The following is a 17,418-nucleotide window of genomic DNA, read 5'->3' as shown; positions in this document are numbered from 1 at the left end:
TTACATGTTTTGATATTCAAAGTTACCATGGAGATGGTTGTCTCAAACTATCTTCCCTTTGTCTTCTTGTTAGCTTATCACTTATCCTGAAGTGAGTCACGTTATTGTTTCCAGCGTGGAGGTTTTGGATCCTTTTTTTCCAGATGAGGCAGAGACCTCTGTGGAAATCACTAGGATATCCTGAGAATAACTGCTGAAAACTGATACAGCTTGAGTGAGTTGGCTACCAATGAAATACATTTGCAAAAACTAGAATTTTAATCATACGCTAACCTTTACTACCCAGCAGGAAGTGAGAATGAGACACCTTAGCGTGGTTCCTCCCACTCCTTGCTGGGTTCCCTTTTGCTTGTCCCATAAAGACAAAGCAGCAGGAAACTCATCTTTGTATGAATTTGTGAAAATCGTCCTTATCACTATAAAAAACCCAACGGTAGAAAGAAAAGTACTGGAATTAGTTTTTATGTTTTTGGGTGTTTTTTTTTTAACTTGTTATCACATTCAACTTCTGCCTCAAAGCATCTTTTAGAAATTGGAAACCAAGAAGCTATTTATGTAATTGGATCTTTTCTATTTGTTGCAAAGATAAATGTTTTTTTCTAAGCTCTTATAGAGAGATATTTTCTTATCTGGCACCAATGAAAGTGCCTGTCTATTGTATTCCTTACAAAATTCTACCAAAGGTATTGCTTGTATCTCCTAATCCTTCCTGTACCTCAAAGCCAAAAATCTCTGACAGATCTTCATCTCACCAAGCTTTAACTCTTTACCATAAGGATCTTATAGTCTTATAAGCTATCCACTTGGATGAAAACACACACACACACACACACACACACACACACACACACAGCCATGGAGAAATGGGAAAGGATCGCTTTTGAAATGGATCCTGCAGATAAAGTTTCAGTTCTTTGAATTCTCAGAAAGGTCACATCTGTGGAAACAGCTGGGAACATGGGAATTCATCAGGGTCAGCAAGTGGGTTTTGTCTTCTTTGATTCTGAATTTGGCACATCATGGGTGCTCTATTTATTAAATGAAGGAATATATCAAATCATTAACTTCTCATCAGCATACCATCTAAAATAAACATATACGTGTGAACAAATTTATTTTTAATTTAGAAACTTACCTTTAATAAAATACCAAGTGAACCTAAATATCTCTTTTGTAATTAACTGTAATCCCCAAGATAATCATCACTAGTTCAGTGCTTGAAGTGGCCATAGATTCTGTCCCCCACCACCCCAAGCAAAGCTACCTTGGGGACCTTGACCAGTTATTATTTCTTTTTTCAACAGCTTTGTCATAATATGTTATTTATTTATTTTTATTCAACAAGAGGAAGGGAGGAAGAGACAGACTCCCTCATGCACCCCGAACAAGATCCACCTGGCAAGCCCACTAGGGGACGATGCTCTACCCACCTGGGTCATTGCTCTGTTGCTCAGCAACTGGGCTTTTCTTAGTGTCTGAGGTGAAGGCCATGGAGCCATTCTCAGCACCTGGGGCCAACTTGCTCCAATCGAGCCATGGCTGCAGGAGAGGAAGAGAGAGAGAAAGAGAGAGAGAGGGAGATTGAGGGAAAGACAGAAGCAAGAGGCAGTGGGGTGGAGAAGAAGATGGGCTCTTCTCCTGTGTGCCCTGAACAGGAATTGAACCCAGAACATACACACGCTGGGCCAACATTCTACCACTGAGCCAACTAGCCAGGGATGTCATAACATGTTTTGATGATTCTGTTTCCTCAGCTTTATAAATGTGGCCAACCATCTTCAATCCAAAAATTTCAAATAGTGTGATTTCCTCTACAATTACGTAACTCTTTTCGTTTTTAAAGAAAGACTTTTCTAAAGAGTTGTGTGATCAACTTGTGCATTACCTCACTTCTTATATCAGTAACCGTGCCATTTATCTGAGGTTTAACACATTCTGAGATCTCACTGACACTGTCTGTGGTGGTTCTATGCTGCTCCATGTGATGGATGTTGTTAGGGTAATCCCAGCTTATTTTTAGTCCATCAGTCACTGCATGTGTTCAGTTGACCAAAAATATATTGTTTCTTTGTCTGAAAAGTATAAAAACATGGCGGTTCATCATTATTTATGACTTAGACACACATATTAAAATTTTTTTATCCTGTTAATCTAATTTCATGTCAATTTTATTATAATAACAGTTTGGTCATAAGGACTCAAGGAATGGGTGGGAAGAATTTTCAGCCTCCCAGAAAGTATATTTTCCCCATAAGGAGGTACATATAACAATCCATTTTCTATGTCATTCAAATGAATATTTCCAGCACATAATTTGAATTAAAATTCTAGACCCTAATATTCAGTTACTTACTTGCCATTTCCTTTAGGAGTTTTCATAAGAGTGTCAAACTTTTATGTCTATGAACCTGAACTACACACACACACACACACACACACACACACACACACACACATTATGACAATAAAAAGTGTGCCAAAATCACGTGGGGGCCAGGCAGGTCTGATGGGGATCCCCAGCTATAGGTTGAGGCCGTCTCCTTTCTTGGTGGAACTCCTGCAGGGTTCCGACATGGCCTGTCTCATTTTCAAAGGCATCTCTGCCAATCTTCTCTCTGTCTCTCCCACCCTGCCTGAGAATCTTCTCACAACAAAAAGCTGGTCACATCACTCCTCTGGTGCAGCCTTCTCACTGTCCTCTAATCCATGTGTGATGAAACACCAGCCTTCTACCTGATTGACAAGGCTGTATGTGGCCCCCTGCCCACATCCCCAGCACTGTCTTCACCCCACACTCCTGCTCTCCCACACACCTCTGCTCCACAATAAACTCCCTCAAGCGTCTTCCTATCACAGAGACATGCTGTTTTCTCTTCATCTGGGTAATAATTAAGATAATTAAATGTTTCCTCACTTTCTAACCACCAGCTCCCAGGGTACATTAAGTTCCCCTGTGCTGATATCTGCTATTTCTGCACTTAATTCTATCATTTTAGAATGCACTTATTTTTTTTAAACTGTCCTCTAGACCAGAGCAATGACACTTAAGCTAGCCTGGGAGAGTTCATTGTACCCTCTGCCATGGGATTAATCTATCAGCAAGTAAATCGATGCATTTCCTCCTTCATTATGAAGTCTTACATGATTAAAAGCAGCTTAACTAATTTATGTGTTGGGCAACATCATTGATTTGTCTTGGTCTATGACCCACTCTTTGAGTGGTGGTACCTCTTTGTAATATCAAAGGGTGGGGATGGATAACTATGTTCTTGCTTATTCAACACTGAATTCTCCGCCCAGCAGTAGTCAAAGTCCTATAGTGGTTGTTCAGTAAATAATCCATGGATACGTTAGGAAATGAATGGTTTTGTGGTCACCTAAATATCTTCTGTCTTCTCCTGGTTCTAGACCTCCAGGCTCTTTGAGGGTTTGCTGCACATGGATGGCTGCACAGATAATGAGGGTGTTTCATAGAAACAGGAAACCGGGGAAGCTCACTACCTCACAGGCAGTCTCCTGGCCTGGACTCTCCTCTGCTCACTGACACACCAGCTTGGTTACAGTGTACTGTCTATGCAATTCAGAAAACAGTATCATGGGAGACATCTAGGACTTCCCTCTGCCTCCTTGCCCCCATTCAATCTTGGGTCAGCAAGTTTTGGTATTTTTATCTCCAAATATGTCGGCATCCTGTGTTTTCCTACATTACAGTAGCTTGACTATTTTGTCTCTGGGGTCACAGGTGGTCCTCCACGTGCCTCTCAAGACCCTGATCTCGCCTATCTCAACTCTATTTTTCATGTCTTTGTGGTTTTCTAAAAGTCTATATTGGCCTTTTCCAGCTCAAATTTAATTTCCTAAATATTTTACTCAAGTTGTGTTGTGATCCGACCCTCAGTTATTTCATGTCAATGTGGTCAACCGTCTCATAAGGTGGTTGCAAAAAGAGACAGAGAGAGGGATAGACAGACAGGAAGGGTGAGAGATGAGAAGCATCAAATCTTCGTTGCGGCACTTTAGTTGTTCATTGATTGCTTTCTCATATGTGCCTTGACTGTGGGGCTACAGCGGACAGAGTAACCCCTTGCTCAAGCCAGTGACCTTGGACTCAAGCTGGTGAGCCTTGCTCAAACCAGATAAGCCCGCACTCAAGCTGGCAACTTCGGGGTTTTGAACATGGGTCATCCACATCCCAGTCCAACGCTCTATTCACTACGCTACCACCTAGTCAGGCAGGAATAACTTTTTAATGCCTTCAGTTAATGCCTTCAGATGCCAGGTTGCTTCAGCTCATCTTAACACTGAAGACAGAGAAAAAGTACCTGGGTCTTGTTTCAAGAAACACAGCACGCACAAGCAGGGAGCATCAGAGGAGGAAAGATAGGCGACAGGACTGGGACAGACAGGAGCTGGATTATCAGGGGCTCCATAGGTCGTGGTGCAAATATGGACCTTTTTCAAAGGTCTGAAATCTGCAAATCCAAAGCATATTTTCAGAACTAATTTAGTGGTGAAAGGAGCCCTAATCTCATCTCATTATATGGAATTATGTGACTCAAACTCATGAAAACTAGTCATATCCTTTTTTCTTCTTATAGTGTGGATATCTTTATGGTGTGCCTCAGAAGTGAGTCTGTTTGATTTGGGGGTGTTGTTTCTGCAACTACCTGGGGTATTATATATACTATGCAGTTCATCCAACCATCTTTCTAAAATGTGGGAAACTCTGCATTCTAAAACTTCTCTGTCCCATTGGCTTAGACAAGAGAACAGGTTATAAACATGACCATAACTAGACCAAATTTGCTTCCTCCAGAGATGACTCTGGCCGCACCAGAAAGAATGCTTTGAAGGGTCCCAGAGGAGAAAGAGTGGACCCTGGATTGTAAGCCTGGCAGAATCACTCAATAGGCTATATATATTTTTTGTATTTTTCTGAAGTTGGAAACGGGGAGGCAGTCAGACAGACTCCCGCATGCGCCCGACTGGGATCCACCTGGCACACCCACCAGGAGGTGATGCTCTGCCCATCTGGGGTGTCACTCTGTTGCAACCAGAGCCATTCTAGCACCTGAGGCAGAGGCCACAGAACCATCCTCAGCACCCAGGCCAACTTTGCTCCAATGGATCCTTGGCTGTGGGAGGGGAAGAGAGAGACAGAGAGGAAAGAGAGGGGGAGGGGTGGAGAAGCAGATGGGCACCTCTCCTGTGTGCCGTGGCCGGGAATCGAACCCGGGACTCCCACATGCCAGGCCAACGCTCTACCACTGAGCCAACCAGCCAGGGCTTAATAGGCTATATTTTAACCACAGTGCTTGGCTGCCTCCCATAAAAATGGTCATTAAAGCCCAGCAACATGTGTTGGATAAGATAGGAAAGGAGCCTGGGATGTCACCTTGAGAAAAATCTTACACTTAAGAAATTGGCAACATAAAAGGACCTCACACCAGACTGACAAAGAATGGCCAAAAAAAAAAAGCAAATTGGCTGGGTTACAAAGTCAAGTTCAAAATGCATTGTACATCAAGGAAAGCTGCCAAGAGCACCCAGTGTTGGAAGGAGGTCATCTTCGGCAAATCCTCCTGGGTACTGAGCATCTCACTATTAGACACTATATATCTCTATCTCTATCTCTACCATCTACATCATTTTGTTGTTCTGCTTTTCATTTAAAAATGGCCACAATTTCAGTAGTGTCTGGTGCATAGTTCCTGCCAAATAGAAGCTTGTTGAACTGAACCATCTTGTCCAAGGTTTTGAAAATACATTAACATGGAATGTAAAATCTGAAGTTTTATTTCAAGCCAAGTCTGCAAGCAAACATTGAACCACCTGGCACTGCCGTGGGGGGTGAGGATGGGAGACTGTGAAGGGCCCTCTCCAAAGAAAGTGTGTCTTCTGCCATCTCTGGGACAGGAGTAGAAATGTGTTAAGAGAAGATAAGTGACTTGAGTCAAGTGTCTTAGAGGCAGTTCAGTTCAGTCACTTTTGTTTCCCTTAAGACCCCTCAGCTACAAAGCAGAGCTGAAGGAGATCTTGTGCCCTTGGGATTTACAAACGGTGAATCATTTTGAATTCTGTTTATGTTTTCCACAGGAAACAGAAATTCTTTAATTAGAAGTCACTTCATTCTGCAGGATTTTCCTGCTGGTACAAATGTGCTGTCCTCGCTCTGTTTTATACTGCTTCTCACAAAAGCAGTAACCAAAGCGATCCATAGAGTAACTTTATATATAAAAATAAAACGCAACCACAGTAAGCCAACAGCTCTAAAAAAAATTTCAGAAAAAAATGAGTTCAAATTCTATAAAAGTTTTATTTATTAAAGAGCAACATATCTGTCCCATTGTAAGAGAGCAAAACAACATGACCTAGCCTCATCATTTCTCTTATATATAACTTCTCATAATAGCTGACATAAAACTCGGAGGTAGTTTCCCAGCTTGGACTATTCTTAGATTGTATTATGAGAACAGAATGTGCGTCTCTGAGAAACACTGAGTTGGTGGTGGTCAGTCAGTTCCTGAGCCGGGGGTTGTAGTAAATGGGTGTCACAGAAAGCATCATGTGGTGTAGGCGTGTGATGAGGCGTTAAGCTGATGTACAGAAGCCAAGACTTGTAGGCTGGTCTGCATGAACGGGATGCTCATAGCACGGAAACAGTTTGTGTGTCAGGAGCAGGGATGATGAATTGGGTTTTGGAACTCACAGGTCTCCAGACAAAGGCTGGTTTGTGGCAGCTGGTGGGCGAAGAGCAGCTTTCTGGGCAGTCATTACAGAGCAACCTGACAGGTGGAGTGGGAGAACACAGGCCAGTGTGTGGACAGAGAGGCTGATATAAGAGCAGCCACAGCATAAGACGGTTAGACTAGGAACCTTCTGATAGGCAGGAATGGCTGTGTCCCACTGGCAGCTGTAACATGTTATCTCGACACCTGATTCATTTGTTATCAATGTCATAGAGTCTCTGATTGTTCTCTGCTGGACTAGAGAGCTTCTATCCCCTCACCCTGTGGGTGTGATGTTTTTGACAGCCAACTTCAACATCCTCTTATGCTACATTTGCCTTAGAACATCTCCTTACTGTGTTTCTAATGTCAAGCACATAAGATGAATACCTTTGTTGATGTTGGCTGGTTGGCTCAGTGACAGAGCTTCAGCTTAACATGTGGATGTCCCAGGTTTGATTTTTACTCTGGCACACAGGAGAAGCAACCATCTGTTTCTCTATCCCTTCCCCTTCTCTTTCTGTCTCTCTATCTTCTCGCCCTCAGCCATAGCTTGAATGGTTGGAGCAAGATGGCCCCGGGCACTGAGGATGGCTCCATGGCATCACCTCAGGTGCTGAAATAACTCAGTTGCTGAGCAATGAAGCAGCAGCCCCAGATGGGCAGAGCATGCCAGGTGGATCCGGTCAGGTGCATGCAGGAGTCTATCTCTGCCTTCCTGCCTCTCACCTCTCCCTTAATTAAAAAAAAAAAAAAGATAAAAACTTTTGTAAACATGCTTACTTTTATTTTATAGCTAAAAGCCAGTTTGCAATTTTGTCTGGGACTTTCAATCTGTACTGCATACTCAACACTGTCAGTCATCATTGCAGGTTCAATCAGTGACTCATGTGGTCATTTACAGGAAGCTGAGCATGACCTGCTTGCCCTAATCACCAGTTCTTGTCTCGGGCATTTCTAACGTGGCCCACCCTCTTATAAAGTGTGTGTGTATGTCCTGTAACAATGAACATGTGTGATATAAATGGTGCTGAAAAGACAAAACTGTCACTGCATGATCCCAGCACCCCACCAGCATCACGGGGTTTATGTACGGGTGTTTCTGCTGGGCTCTCTTTTCCAGCTGGGTGGATGTGGGGTGCCTCGTAGACGTGGACTTCCATTATATAAGCTAAGGAGATGGAGATTTCAGCTCAAATACTTTTAAAAAAGTAATTTGCTGTCAAATTTATAGCATGTAAAATTTTAATGGCCCCTCAGGGGCTGTGCTTATAGGCAGTAAAATAAATACTACATTATTTTCTTCAAGCACACTGAAAATTGGCAAACAAATAAAAATTTCCAAAGCAATGTCACAAATAGTCACATTTTCATATTATGTGAGGGTGTGCATTGCATGGAGAGAGCCTTGGTTAACCTAAATAGAGGGGTGTGGTGTCTTGAAGCACAGACAGATGCTGCTGAAACTAGGAGTTAAAGGCAGAGAGAACATTGCCCAGAGTGTCACAGTATACAAATATTGATCGACTTACGACCTATGCAACTTACGACCATTCGATTTTACGACCACAATTGCTAGCCATGACTGCTCCGCATCTGGCAGCGCAAGTGTTGCCCAGCTGGGTGTACAACAGTGTGGACCAACTTCTGGCAGCACTACCATCTCCGCGTGCACCATTTCAACTGTTATCCCAGACTCAGTACAGCAATTTGTGTTTTGTGTCTTGAATATTTTTCATCAAACCCCTCCCAAGATGTCTACCAAGAGGAAATTGTCTTTGCAAATATTAAACCAGTTGTACTGGTAATGCAGTGTTTTACTTAAACCTGACGAATTAAAAATAAGAAACAAAATGATGTAGAGATGATAAAAATGGCATAAAATGAACAAAGAAAATTATGATATATAACAATAATGAAAGAAAATTATGATAAAATATAACTTAAAGATTTTTATAACATCATTTCACAGTACTGTACATATAGCCTACTCAACTTACGACCCAAATTGTGTTACGGCTGCTCTGATAGAACCAATCGTGGTCGTAAGTCTAGCACTAGCTGTACAAGAAATGTTTAAAATATACATAGATAGATAAATAGGTAGGTAGGTAGATAGAGAATTATAAGGAAATTCTGAATTAGGCTATACCTAAGATATAAAAAACATATTGTAAAGAAAGTAGATCAAAACATGTTTCTTTTCATATTATGGTGTTTGAGAAGAATTGGAGTACATTATTGTATATTTTAACAAATAGTTAAAATATTTAGAAATTGATAAATATTTCCTTTTTGGCTGTATAAAAGAATATGATGGTTCACATAACCAGAGAATTAGGTCAAGGGACCCATGTACATTTATGTTTTGGACATAAGTTGCAAGTGTTTACAGTCTAGTAATAGTTAACATTTCTAGGTGCTTTCTGTATTTGAAAAACTGAGTTGCTACTCATATCTTAACATAATTTTGTGATATATGATGCCACTACTATCTCTCTTTTACATTAAAAAAATCAAATTTTTTGAATTAAATTTCATTAGGGTAACATTGGTTAATAAAATGATAAGTTTCAGGTGTACAGTTCTGTCATACATCATCATTACATCTGTATGTTGTCTGTGTGTTCACCACCCAAAGTCAAGTCTCCCTCCATCACCATTTATCCCCATTTTGCCTTCTTCTACCTCCTCACCCCTTTTCTCTCTGGTAATTCCCATGCTGTTGTCTGTGTCTATGAGATGGTCTTTTTTTTTTTTTTGCTTTGCTTAATACCTTCACCTTTGATTTTTGAGAAGGTCTACAATACGTATAAGACAAATAACCAATGAGTGTTAAAATCAGAGATTCACATATGCATAGTATTTTTTCAGAAGTCACATAATTAGACTCACTCCCACAGCAGACAGACTAATGTACAAGTAAAGAAAAAAAAAGTGAGACTTCTTATCTAAAGGATTCAATATTCTAAGAAATAATTCTGAAGCACAAAGACTCAGAAGGTTCTCTAGGTAGAAAACTTGGAGGTGACATTCTGATAGTCACATGCTCGTGTTACCTGGAGGACAACACAGGAGCCTCATACAGATTGGGACATCAATTTCTCAGTACACCTGACATCCCTCACTCTTCTGCCCTTTGAACAAACTTGATCTTGACTGATTCTGTACCTACCATGAGAATGGGCTACCTTAGGTTTTGTTGCAGCTTGGGAGAAAAAAAAATTACTACCAATAATCAAGTAATAACCTACCAAGAGACCCCATAACTCAGGAGCCGTGTGTCTACTAACAAGCAGAAGCTCCTTGGACTGTATCTGTTCTGCATGGTTCCCAAAGCTTGAAGGCCATATGCTTTCACTAGCTACCATGTTGACAAGGCTTCAAAGGTCAACAACAAAAACAGTAACAATGGCGCTAATTCATTTTGAGTTCCAAGACTATTAATAAGCAATTTTCTGTTTAACATTCCCAACAGAATCATAGAGTAATGACACTGTGATTCTCCCCCGCAGAATAGATTTTAGTGGCTAATGGGCACCAGGTGGCCCTTGGCTCCATAGTCATGCTTGTCTAACTCAACCTATGTGTCAGTGAAGTTTTGCCTGTTTGCTCTGATCCAGTGTAACAACACAAGGGAATATGTTAAATTGGTTACGAGTGAACTTAGACAAAATTTATTTTCCTCCTTATTTAAGAAAGCAACATTTAGCTTTGCTTTAAATCGTGATGCTATGAGGATATATTTTTGAATCTCAGTAATGCAGACTGAAGCCTGTTCTATGCTCCACCTCATCACTAGAAGGAGATCAATTTGTGAACACTAATTGCCCAATAAATGCTAATCAAATAGCATATTAAGGGAAAACGCGCAGAGAAGAACAGCAGTATCTGAGACCTAGTGCCTTCAATGTGTTCCTAATCTAAAAGCCTGTATATGACACAATTCTCACATTCTACAGGGTGTGGCAAAAGTAGGTTTATAGTAGTGAGTATGCACAACACAGTTTATTCCTTTATTATTATTTATTAATTATTGTATGATTTTTCTATATGAACAACTGTAAACTTACTTTGTCCCAACCTGTATATTTCTCAGAATAGCCTTATAAGTTAACTAATATTATTTTTATTTTTTTCCATTATACAAATGTGACCATGTGTTCAATACTGTGTTCAAAGTATTTTGGAAACAACTTCATGAAGCCAGAAAACGTGAGACTATGTCTGTCTCCGGTCACTTCATTCCTCAACCTTCTAAGTGTGTGAAGCCACATTATCTCACTTAATGAATGCAGGAGGCAGAGGGGGGAAGTTCATTACTAAGCTCTGGGGCACTTGAAACCCTCAGAGGACAGGCCCGAAATGGAGAGGAAAAGAAGCATTCCCTGCTCCCCAGGCAAAGAGCGACACCATGTCAAAGGTGTAGATTAAGAAAAGACAGGCCAGTCATTTTAGACCCATAACCATTCTTTCTGCCCATCTGAAATTTGGAAATGACAAATTTGCTGAGCAAACTCCCATCTCATGACCTCAGTGGACCTCGGTGGACATGGGTTTGCTGTGCAAAGCCTTCCCCTCCCCCTTCCACATGAGGACAGGCAGCGAGGACAATGTTGCCACCTCCTTCTCCCAGAGCATTCTCAATGCCATTGGACTGTTTGCTTTTCCTTCACCAAGTTCAGTAATGGAGCATGAAAAAATGCAAAAGCGGTTTTCAAATTAGGTTTATAAGGGAGAGAAGATGAACAGTCAATGATTCCCCCTCACCTCGCAATGTCCATGGGATAAAGGGGATGTCCCTGCAATCAAGCAAGGCATTAACCTCTTGGTCAGTAATTCAGCAAGAAAAGCAAACTGTTAAAAACAAAAAACAGAATCAACCACTGCTCACTTTTTCTATCATGATTATGTGTGTGATAACTTGTTTTCCTTTCATTACATGACTTGAATTATTTTGCTGATAAAATACCAAAAAGAGAGTGTCTATCAGACATAAATCTAGGTTTTATATTTTTGCAGGAACTCACTGAAATAAATACTGGAGTATTGGTTTTGACTAAATGTTATTATAATATTATTTGGCCCCAAAATCTTGAGGCCCCCAAATCTTGAGACATCATATGTGGTGTCTCCACCCTGGTAGGGGGGTACTAGAATCCTCCCCACCTCCATTGGGCATTCACAATATGCTCAAGCATATTTAAAAACACTTCAGGGAATAAAGCAAACCTGGTCAAAGGTTCAATTTTCAACACGTAAATGTAAGCTTTGTATCTAATCAATCACTGTCTTCTAAAATGGTATTCTAAGAGACCTTGAGACGTGGAGTGAACATGGGAGAAAAGAAAACCTCTGGGCTATTTCTAGTCCTTTAACTTTATTCACAACCCTTCGGTCTACCCTCAGTGAATTCAGAGCTTCAATACTCCAGCCAGACCTGCATCTTGTCACTCTGACTGACAGGTGCCAGTGGGCCTGCATAAATGCTCCAGAAATAATCCCCATTGTAAACCTGCAGCACACCAGACTGGATAGTCTACTTTGTCTCAAGAGATGGTTCATTTTCATTCAACCTTTTTAAAAAAAATTACTGTAGACTAACAGGAAGTTGTAAAAATAGTAGATAGAGTCCCACGACCCTACCCTGATTCCCCAAATAAGGACATTTAACTGTACAATAGCAAAACCAGGAAATTGGTATTAGTGCAATACTGTTAGCTAGACCCCCAACCCGACCCTCAGTTTATGTGTAAGCCCACACTCACATGTGGACATGGGAATGTACAGACATCTATGAAACTCTGTCCCACGCACAGAGTTGGTGTGACCACTGCCATAACCCAAGTGGAGAACCGCTCCTTTGGTTATTAACTGTTTTTCTTGTTACAAAAGTTAAAAGGATAAAAATGGAGTCACTTTTTCTTCTTTTAACACTTATTTTGTCATTTTATATTTACATAATGTTATTGAGTTTAATTAAATCTGAGATTTAAAAATAGAGTGAAGCTTGGTTTTGCTAAAAGCAAAATGACTGAGTCGTGTAGTAATTGAGGTTGAGGTGAGGGCACGGGGTAGGTGGCAGAAAGAAAGATCAAGTCACAATATCACATTCTGTGTGATAACATTCCTTTCCCAAGTAACAAGCAGTCACAGTGCCATTAAAAAGCATGAATTGTTAGTAGACTAATTCCACCCATCAGCCCTAACTGACATGTTAGGGCACACGGTGAACAGCAGGCATAATTTCTTTTTCTTTGTAGTTTCTTCTTTTACTTCTTAGTTTCTATTTTAAAAGGGAAACATTATGTTCACACAGTTGCAGCACATGAATAACTGTGTCTTACAATTAATATTACTGACTTCATAAGCTGTTGTCAGGGAATAAAAAGAAGAAGAAAACAACAATGAGACTTTGAAATGGGGCGTGTGGGGAAGGGTTTCTGTGTGACCTGTCGAGTTCACCTGTCACAGTGCCCCCACTTCTCCTGGCTTTTGATCTATCATGTAATTCTATACGTTGTGGAAAACAGATAATGAGGCAAGTGAAAATGATTTTAGTTTAATGACATGCACTGACTTTGACTCTGGTTCAAGAACCACATTGCATCTGTCTTTGTGAATTGGTTTTTAGCGTCCAGACAGCTTTGAATTCTCCTCTGGACCAGTTGTAGCTTCCGAATGGCCCCCTCATTCATTGATGAGTTAAATAATTAACATACTGTTTTTTTTTATCTGCGTGAGGAACATGATTTCACTTCTTTGAAGTTATCACCGAATACTATGCTGTTTTGAATTGCATCACGATTTGCTTTATATTTACCCACCCAAGGCCATGTAGAAGAATCTAATGTGTTATTGAGGCATTACCAGCCCACCTCTCACATGCTACTATTATCATATAATATGGACAGGTGGGCAATGCTGGATGGAATAGTAGAGATCACAGATTATCAGGGACCATCTCACTTCACAGATCAAGAAGACGATATCCAAAGAAGCTAAGTGATGTGTGTAAGATTAAAAAAAAATACTATTGTAAGAGAACTGGGAATAGACCCTATCTCCCAACACATTTTTCTATTTGCTTTATTTCTCTGTATGTAGTACAATAGAAGAGAGGTTTTAAAACTCCAGTCTACCTATTGGACTCATACATATAGTAGCATCCCTCTATGCTAAAAACTTAGTGTATATTTCATAGGAAAAGGAACATTACTTTAGAACCCAAAGCATCCCAAACATACACATTGACACACACATACTAATAAAAGCAGAGTGCTCATGTTTGTGACCCGTGAGCTGCATCTACACAATCTCATTTTTCTCTATTGTTTTCTACTTGCCTGTAAGGTTTCACTTCATGCAGGATATGCCTTGATATGTTCCTAAGACTAAAATTTTTTAATGGAATAATCAAATGGAAGATTGATGGACAGAGGCTCTAAGTAGGTTATCACTTGTCCTGCTGTAAGGGCACCTAGAAAGAACAAAGTCCAACAAGGAAGTGGTCACACCTGACAGTGATGTTTAAAGGGTTCACCATCACAAGAGCCTCGTGTAATTTTTGCCCTAAAAATTCTATTATGCAGCAGTTGTAAGAGCCACCCATATATACAGAGGGTTTTCAAAATAGAGAAACAATTTACCGAATAAGGAAGTAGCTTGTGCGACAGGAACAACCCAGGGTGGAAAGGATGGTGTCCTTAAAGAATCACATCAACAGTTTGGCAGGGTCTGTGGAAGGCAGCAGTTCTCGGGGGGCGAGTATGTGACAGCCAGCGTCGGGGAAAGTGGAAAGTGGAGGTGCATACAGGACAGACTGGGCCAGGGCAAGGCAGGTGGGGAGCCTAGGGGGACAGCATTTAAGGAGCAAACAATGGTGGGACCTTGAAGAGAGTGTCTTCTCAAGAATGAGATGCTGCAGTAAACAAAATTGATGGGAGAGGAACAGACACAGCAGGATCCGAGGACATCAGCAGCCCCCTAAGGGACAGCATGGGATGATGCCCCACAGCATCCGTGAGGAAGGCATGACTTCCTGTGGAATAACTAATTAAAGCATTTTGAACTTGAACAGTTCCCTCTCAGGTGACAGTCCACACATCACATCTGAACTCTGCCCCACATGCATTAGCATTTTATTAGACTGTTAATTGCAATCGAACAAGCCCCCAGTGGCATAAATGAACACATTGATTTTGCTCCCCACAGTAACATAAGCCCAGAGAACCAGGCCCACGTAGAAAACGTGAAGGTTGTTTTCTGTCATTGACGTCTTGTCACCCTGGATGTGAAGCTCATGCTTTCTCAGGGAATGGTGTTGCTTCTGTCTCTGTGTCTTGAGCTGTAGGTTTGGGCAATCCTACCTATAGTTATTATGAAATCTTCTTCCCAGATATCACACTTTAATAAAAAAAAAACAAAAAAACTCATAGCTTTCCTCCCTAAATCCTTCATCATATTCTTCCAAGTAACTGTGCCGTTGACCAGACAGGTCCCCCCCTGCCTCTAGGTCTCTGCACAACTCCCCTTCACGCCAGTTTAATGAGGGACAGTGTGTTTCTCTCACTCGACATGATGCAACTCTTCAAAGACAAACACCCTGGACTTTTCTAAATTACCAGCATTTTCCACAAAATGCCAATGTAAAGCAGAAGATCAACCGTATTTAATGAGCTAAATTCAGAACACAGAGTTGACCTCCCTCGGTGCACTGAGGGCATCGGAGGTGGGCAGCTCTGACGACCAGACCAACTGTGCTTGGAGGCCAGGGTGGGCCCTTTCACTCCTAGCTTCCTCTCAGCCAGTGGCAGACCCCCGTCTTCCCTTCCGGTTTTTGTCACCACCATGTAGCTTAGTCACTGACACGATGTCCCCTGGTGCCCAAACTCAGCGAGATGGACAGAAGAACAGGTGTACAGAAGAGGTTAAAAAATTCATGGAGACAAAGGGAGAAAGAGAGAGAGAAAAGCTAAGACAAGCTGGAAATGGAAAAACAGCTGGAAATCAGCAGTGATGAGATATTATGAAAAGATTATATAGAGAAAAAAAGATGCAAATGTACTTACATATCTTGTCTGGTTCCTGGAATGTGAACCTTCACCTTATACTTTGGGAAGGGTAAACACTGAAGTATTCAAACCTGTGACTCTCCTCCCCACCCTAGGCTTCCCTGTTTCATTGTTTTGGCCTCTCCCCTCAAAGATTCCATCAGAACAGAGAAGTTCTCCGAGTCTTTCCAGAACTGGAGCCTCTAGGTTAGTGGAAACCCTTTCCTTCCATCTTGAGGCTGTCCTCAGTTTTAAGCATGTTTACGTGCTCGTCACTCCTTGCTTGAAATGAGAATTTTCAAGTTCTAGTGGGTTTGATGATGGTGCTCCCAGGACGTGCCCACTGGCAGCACAACTGTGACCACTCTGTGTCTGGTTCCCAGATGAGTTCTTTATCCCACACTTTCCTCACTCTGTGTCATTTAAAGAAGAATGACTAGTCCTCCTTTGATGCTAATTCAGGCTCAAGGGATCTTCTCATCTTGCTAATGGAAAAACTAACTGCCTGTTTTGACACCAATGTCAAGGAGTAACTCTGCACTCAATGACACATTTTTAATAGTTATTACTCTTTGGATGTGAGTGACAGAAATCTTATTGCACCTTAATTATTTTAATTAGTTTAAACCCAAAGAAGATTTTTACTGGCTTGTATACTCAAGTGCATGGAGGACCAGCAAAACTGTCTCAGGGGTGATGAGAACCAGGGGTTCAAGAGCCCCTCTCTGTGTCTTCTCAGTTCCTGTCTCTCTGTGTTTGAATAGATTCCATGCACAGAGGACTGGGTCCCACAGCTCCATGCTGAGCCCATGATAATCTTGACTATGTGAGGGAAGGGGCCCAATTTTCTCAGGTTCAATTAGAAAAAGGTTGAGGAAAGGTGTCAGGGAAGAGAAATCAATACACACGCAGCACATGTTTGGAGTAAAGGATGATGGCTGATGCTTATTCTCCCTCATGGACAGTTATCACTACATATGTTAAGGAAAAGTCTTAACAGAATTCTGGCCGTGCATTTAGCCACTGGTATGAACACCTTACTTGAATGGAAAACGAACATGGATCTGAATATCTTAGAAGGACCTGTTTTCTTCTCACTATCACAGCAGAGCAGTGGGTCCCAAGGATCTCTAGGCAGGTTATAAGATTCAGAACATTAAATATGATTTAATTATGTCTCCAATGCAATGCAAGAGTCATCAAACACCGGGGGAGAGTATTCATCATCTGCTACTTGAGGAACTCAATAAGTTAAAAAAAATTTTCAGGTTTTAAAAATTCTGTAAGTTTATAATTCATAAATATATATTTCTTTGTAACAAGCCAATATATTCCTCCCTATAACTCTCACCATTCCTCACAGTTTTAGTCTTTAAACTTTTGCCTGCCTCTCTCTCTCCTTCCCTCTCTCTCTCCTTCCCTCTCTCTCTCACTCACACACACACACACACACACACACACTCACACTCACACTGAAAAACCCATTTGCCTATAAGTATATTTGGAGATAACTAAAATGCCTTCCAATCCCTGGCATTTTATATTTTCTCTTCTTTATGCCATCGTATTAGGTTTACTCAAATAATTTTATATAACATTTTATAAATATTTCACCACCTAGTGTCATCTGGACAAGC

Source organism: Saccopteryx bilineata, chromosome 2 (genome assembly GCF_036850765.1).
Source record: "Saccopteryx bilineata isolate mSacBil1 chromosome 2, mSacBil1_pri_phased_curated, whole genome shotgun sequence".
Classification (NCBI taxonomy): Eukaryota; Metazoa; Chordata; class Mammalia; order Chiroptera; family Emballonuridae; genus Saccopteryx; species Saccopteryx bilineata.
The sequence above is the reverse complement of the archived record's forward strand: the minus strand, read 5'-3'. Positions refer to the sequence as shown.